The 6,984-nt window shown below is 40.1% G+C and overlaps 1 pseudogene; it reads left to right on the plus strand.

The window, feature by feature from the left end:
• The first annotated feature begins 492 nt into the window (after window positions 1–492).
• On the plus strand, window positions 493–969 carry LOC149182944 (adenosylhomocysteinase 2 pseudogene; annotated as a pseudogene).
• Window positions 970–6,984: the final 6,015 nt, after the last annotated feature.

Raw genomic sequence — 6,984 nt, forward strand, 5'->3', positions numbered from 1 at the left:
GCTTTCTACTTTTCAAATATAAATTAAAATCTTTATGACATGTTTTCTTGTATGGCCATTAATAGAAACCCTCCTATCTTGACATAAACTCTTGCATGTACCACTTTGTTTACAAGTGCTAGGATTCACCAACTTCCACTACATTAAAAAAAAAATTCAATTTTCAGGGTGCTGAATCAATGTGAGTTCATGGTGGGTGTAGAAGCATCTTCATATTTAAAATCAAGGACCTTTAAATATATTCAATTATCAGGTTATGATGGGTTAATATTAGCTAAGGTTTTGAAAGCTAATTGGACTTGTATCAAAGTTTTGAATTATTGTGAATTATAGATCCATGGCCAGATTTCTCAGATCTTTGTTTTCTTCAAAATTTTTCTATTTGAGATGCAGTTTTTGTTGATTCTGATTCTCTTTCTTCTTTTGCATTTTCACAACTTGTATGGATGTAGGCACTCTCTCCTAGACAGTCTTATGAGAGCCATAGATGTCATGATTGCTAGTAAGTTTGTTGTTGTTTGTGGGTTTGGAGATGTTGGCAAGGGTTGTGTTGCAGCTTTCAAAGTTGCTGGAGCTAGGGTCATTGTTACAGATATTGATCCTATCTGTGCCCTGCAAGTGCTTATGGAAGGCCTTCCTGTTCTCACCCTTGAGGATGTAGTTAGCACTATTTATATCTTTGTGACAACCACTGGAAACAAGGACATCATCATGGTAGATCACATGAGGAAAATGAAGAACAATGCCATTGTTTGTAAAATCGGTCACTTTGACAACGAGATTGATATGAAAGGCCTTGAAACTTTCCTCGGTGTTAAGAAGATTATCATCAAGCCTCAAACTGATAGGTGGGTGTTCGTTGACACCAACAGTGGCATCATTCTTCTTGCAAAGGGATGTCTGATGAACTTGGGTTGTGCAACTGGCCACCCACAATTTTCACGTCTTTCTCATTTAAAAACAAAGTAAATATTTCTAATGCCATGCAACCATTACTTGTACATACTAGATTTATTAAGCATACCAATCCCTTGATTATATTGTTGTGTATGATCCATTACTATTTGTCAAAAATCCTTATTCTCTGTACCTAGCCCCGTTACATTAAAATTCATGCAAAATATTGTGGAGTGGGTCATGCATGTCATAGCAATGTCCAATTTCACCAACTAATGTCATAACTATGCTCTCTATGCTTTTTCATAAACATTATGTTGCTTTTAATAGATGTTTTCAGGTGGGCGTGATGGGGATGTTGAGATCTTGTCTAGAGTTTTTGAATTGGGATCTTGCTTATATGTTGTGATTTGGATTTGGATTCTTGCCTCATTTATTTGTCTCTTGCTATTTTTTAATAGATGTTTTGAGGTAGATGTGTGATTTTTCAGATCTGGTCAGGGTGCTTTGAACTAGGATCTAGTTTAGGTGTTGTGGTTTAGATTTGAAATTTGTTCTCATTTGTTTTGAACTCACACTTTTCTAGTGTGTTTGTTGTTGTTTAGATCTTGTCAAGGTGTTTGAAATGTGGAGTCTTGATTAGTTGTTGTGTTTTTGGTTCTAGCAATGAGTTTTGTGGTTGTTTTAAAGCAGTTAGGATCTCATCATCAAACTGTTATATGGATTTATAGTAAAATATGGTAAATTTCAAATCCTATTTATCAGTTTTGACAGTATGATCTTATATATGTTTAGAGCATTAGGAAGTATCTTAATCTTAATTCTAATCTTAATCATGTGATACCTGTTGTTAACACCCAGGTTGTTCCCTATGACTCCCAAGGGAATACAGCCGGGGTAACCACTAACCAATCTTTGGATCACAGTTTCTAGCCAAACTGTAATCAGAGAGGGCTCTCTCTTTTTGATTTGTCTCTGTTTTGATAGTGTTTTTAGGCTAGCTATTATGCTCAGGTTTTTGGTTTATGTTTTGGTTGAAGGACTTCTTTCAGTGCTTAAGATGTAGTTCTCAGAGAGTAGTATATCATTGGGCAATGGAGTCTAGAGCTGTGAAGTTTTTTGAAATGCTGGAGAGACGATGTTTAGACTGCAGGGCCTATTGAGTATCTCGACAAACAAACTTTAAACTTAAGTGGTGATGTATGGTCAGCCAACAGAAAGCAATTAAGAATTCTCCATTAAGCTAGTGATGTGAAAGTGAAACATGATGCTCAGGAGCAAACTTGAATTCCTGAAACAAAGGTCACTGTGAAAGATATATTCTGAAAGTGCAGCAATTAAGAATTACACTTATCAAGATTATAGCTGAAGAAAACATTCATTAACAACATAGATTGAACTCAGGGTATTGCATGAATAAGTCCTGAAGGTTATTCTTTTTCTTTGTTGCTAAACACTTAGAAGTTAGAAACATATATGGATTGTAAAAGATTGAAACACATAACAAAGAGAGTTACAGAAACTTATTGTATTATGAAGTACACAGGAATCCTGCAGTTTTCAACAGACACCAGAACGCATTCAACACTTCAAAACTCCGAGAAATTCCATCACTTTCTTTATTAAACTCTGAAAGGATTACAGCATAAGAACTTCTTCAAGAGAAATCAACAACAACCCCTGCAAGCTTGTGCGAGGGGCAAATATATACAATCGGTTTACAAAATATCTGAGTGCTAAGTTAACTCAGAAATGAATGCGCTCACCAACTTTTCAAGATATTTAGATAAGAAAGTTATTACATCATTGAATACAAAGTAAATGCATCTTTATGCTTGTCAGAAGATATTTTGGCCTTTGGAGGCCACTGGGTCGGTTGGAGTGATCTGCATTAATGCTCAGAAATGCACTTTTGGAGCTGCTCTGCTGTAGCTTCTCGGCCTGGACACCTCTAGCTTCTTACCTTGATTTGTTGGCCGAAATTTCTGCTGAGTTGGCTCAGCTTTTATCTTTAATGCATGCTAATTCTTTTTAAACTGTCCTGTGTATGACAATTTGTATTTTCTGTGAACAAAAATTACTAAATGGCTTCCTGTTTACAAAATCATCTATATGGCCTTAGTCCACCATTCTAGTGTAGGTAGTTGATGCCTGAGAATTGCATCCATAGTCTCCTCTGCCTCTGTATATTTGTAAAAATTTGGAGGCACCTCAAACAGGTGTTTGATTTCATTCATTATAAAAAATAAACTTTCTACTCTATTGTAGAGAGTTTGTCCTGTGGCTGGCCCTGTTTCCTCTGAGGTGTTGGGCTTCTCATTGATCTGACTTGTGGCAAATGCATTAACCCTTTTGGCATACTGCTCATGAGTGAACAATCTCCCTGCGCTGTTCAGTAAGCCAGGGAGCCCTCTGCTTTCTAATACCTGAAACTTCTCCAAAAACTTGTTTACCTCAGTCTGCGTGTCCTGGGTTCTTCTCTCTAATGTCTGCACCAAGTTTCTTAGTGTAAGAACTCTCTTGATTAACTGAATGTACTCAGTTCTGTTTGCAATTCCCATGGCAGCCAACTGAGTACTTGTTCTATTGTTAAGCACATTAATCATCCTGGTAGCTATTTCAGGCATATTGCTTAGAGCAGCTCTTGATCTCTAAATTTCAGTCTGTGCTTTTGGAATGAGCTCTAACTGCTCATGTATTGTTTCAATATACTGCCATTGGTCATTTATAGATTGGCCAATGTTAGCCCACAGCACTATTTTAAGCTCAGCCACAACCTTGTCTAGTTTGAGCTCATTCTCTAGCTCTTTGATCCTGTCTTTGAGGGCTTTTATCTCCCTGCCCTTTTCTGCCACTGTCTGCTTGGACTTGTCATATCTTTCATTGACTTTGGCTAGTTTCTCCCTTGCCTCATTCAATTCTGTCATTTGTGCTTCCAAGGCCTGGATCTCATTCCTTAGCTTTTGCATATCCAAGCTAGGGGCCTGCTCTGTTGTTGGTGGTGCAGAAGTAGATGGTGCTGTTTTTTCAGTCTGTTGAGGAGGAGGAGTAGTAATTGGAGCAGCTTCCTCAAGGTTAATGATTTGAGGAGGAGGCTTGAAGGTCTAACCTTCTTCTCTTTGTTTCAGAGTTGCTTGTAATGCTGCCTGTGCAGCCTCTGATTCTCCCAGCTTTTCTTGTGTCTGGATAAGCTGCTTGTAGAGTGACACCAGCAAAGCTATGGCATATTTATCATGCCTTTGTTGAGCTACTTCATCTGTTTGAGGGTGAATTGTGGCTGGGAGTTTGATCTTTCTCCTCAAAGCTGCCATATCTGCATCCCTCAATTTTAATATTTCTTGTATGCCCTTGATATCTTTGGGATCATGCCCAATCTCAATTATTATGTCTTCTAAGGACCTTATTCTATTGTCCTTTGCTTGAGAGGATGCCCTTTCCAACTCAAGTTGGGCAGCTGTATTATTAAGGCTATTTTCTAGCCTGTAGTTATCCAATGTCTTGTCTGCCAAGGAAGCATAGACCATCTCACCTGTTTGTTTATGCAACTCAATTTTATCCATCGGGTGGATGTCCTTGGCCAGGACCTCAAGATTGGTCCTCAAGTAATCTGAAGGGGACTGTGGCTACAATGTAGTTGGTATGAGGTGACTCATAATCATCTTGCCCTCCTGGACATCATATGCAGACATTAGTCGCTACTGGTTTGTGGGAGCCATTTTCAACAAATGGTTATACAGTTGTATCTTTATGGGCTCATTCCTTTTCTTTATTTCGATGAACTGCTGTTTAATTCTCAGTTCACCCTCTCTCTGCTGGCTAGAGGAGCTGACTTCTCCTCCCACTATCCTGTCTTGTTCCTGTTGGAAGGAACTTGCAGATGCCTCCAAACTGGGCGGGCCCATACCCAAAGATTGCCCTATAGGCTTCTCTTCCTCTGAAAGGGGATTCATCCTGTGCCTCTTCTCACCATGACTTATTGATGTAGTCAAGGGAGTCTCTCTATCCCTTTTCCTGCTCACATCCTCCTTTTGCGGAGTTTGGAGGACTGAGGTTTCATTAACTGCTACTTGCCTGGGAGGTACTGTGTTTTGAGCTTGCTGCTCAGTGAGAATTGGGGCCTCAACTGCCCCTTCTTGCTGTGTGGGCTGCTCTCTGTCATGCTACCCTACTCTTGGCTGTGATTCCTGTTGTTGTTGTTGCTCTACCTGTTGCTGCACTGTTTCTTGCTGCTCCATCTCTTTATTTGTTTGCCCTTCAGTCATGGGAGTTGGTTGCTCTTGTTCCACCTGGTTTCCTTTGCCTTTGCTACTTGTCTGTTGAGTGTCCATGGCAACTTGCTGATGTGTTGTTGAAGAAGAGGCAGCTGCTCCAAGTTGCCTTTGATAGGATAAGGAAACCTGTCCACAAGTTTCCAAGTCAGCCTCCTTTTGCATATTCCTAGCCTCTCTCTCTAGTATCTGCTCTCTAGAGATTGGCTCTTCTAAAGTGCCTTCTTTCCAGCCTAAAGAATTTGCATACTTTTCAATATGAGGCAGCCTAACATGTGAATAGTTACCCAATTTGTGTTTTATCCTCCTGAGGGAAATAAAATGATTACGGTCATAAGGTGACCATTTGAAACTGGTTTGCAATTTGAATCCCTCTAAGATCATATCTGCCTCCTTCCATCCCTCCTCTCTTTTGTTGTACAAAAAAGGGCCTAGCTGGCTCCTTACCTTCAGTTGTACCTTCTTGTTTTTGCTTTGGAAATGGAGGTAGTCAGCATATCCAAACTGCCTGAAGTATTCTAGGGCAAACAGTCTCATGGGGGCATACCTTGGCAGCCTGTAAGGCTCCAATTCACAGCCATATACTCTAATCACTGTGTGGTGTTGGTAAAAATACCAATCACCAATGCTGTAGGATTTGGAGAGATGGAGAATTCTCTACATGTCATCGGTTAACCTTGGAGGAGGGACACCATACAACAATGTCATAGCTGGGTGAATGAATAGGTCTATAAATTCACAGTATGTGTATGGTGATTGAGAAACATCATGGAAAACTGAAGTCCAAAACACCACTGACCTTGGATTTCCCTGGGCATTAAGTTTCTTGAGGGGAATGGAGAAACTGTCTGGCTGATAAAACAAGAACAGGTGGTAGATGTATGAGGTGTATCTGAACACCCTTTCCCTTGGCAGATTCATCAGCTGTTCATGGATCTTGTCTGCAATATAGGTGGCATAGTCATAGTGTACAGCTGGAGGCTTTCCAGGAGAAAACATGGACAGCATTGCCATTATAGTGCCATCAACATCCTCAATTCCCTTGTATCCCAGGACATAGCTGATCAAATCTACTAGCATTCTGCCCAGGTCATTCAGGTAGTGATATCCAATAGGAGGAGTCCTTATAGTTTCAGAGCTAGGCTGTAGAAATAACTGGTTAATTTTGGTAATCTGGGCACTTGACAGATTATTTCCCTTCTTTATTAAATCCAACATGGAAAGAGGGGTTAATGGCCTTGCAGTATGGAAATGCAGCATCTCATTTATGGCTTCTGGGGTGATGAAGAACAAAACAGAGCCTGTAGGACTGAGAACAACTCTCTGGCAAGGATCATAGCATTCCTGGCACTTGTGGATCAAGTCTGGGAGGGCATTGACTTGAGGGAGGTTGTAGATGGGCAAATTTGAGTCCCAAATCCCTAAAATATCAGCTCCATTAAGGTGTTGGGCTTTTAGTTCATTGAGCATGTGGATATTGAACTTAGAACCCATTGGAAACCAATCTAACATCTGATAATCTACATCTCCCAGGGCTTTCCATGTTATCTCCCTTTGAGGGGCATTCAGAGGCTGGACATTCAGGGCTATTGGTGTCTCCATGGCTACTGAAGCTTTTGAACTATAGGTGAACCGGTTTCAATCGAGCAGAACAACAGAGAGGAATGTTTTCTTGCAATGGGAGTGAATTGTAAGAAACAGAAGGCAAATTGAATAAACAACAGTTGAAATATTGTCTAAAGGATTGATAAAACAGTGGCAGGACTGACCAGGAGTATTTTCTGTGGTGAATCTGGTCAATTGAAATTTCTAGTTCACG

Source organism: Pinus tabuliformis, chromosome 3_2 (assembly GCF_031772625.1).
Source record: "Pinus tabuliformis cultivar Carrire ecotype Pingquan chromosome 3_2, CPIR1, whole genome shotgun sequence".
Taxonomy (NCBI): Eukaryota; Viridiplantae; Streptophyta; class Pinopsida; order Pinales; family Pinaceae; genus Pinus; species Pinus tabuliformis.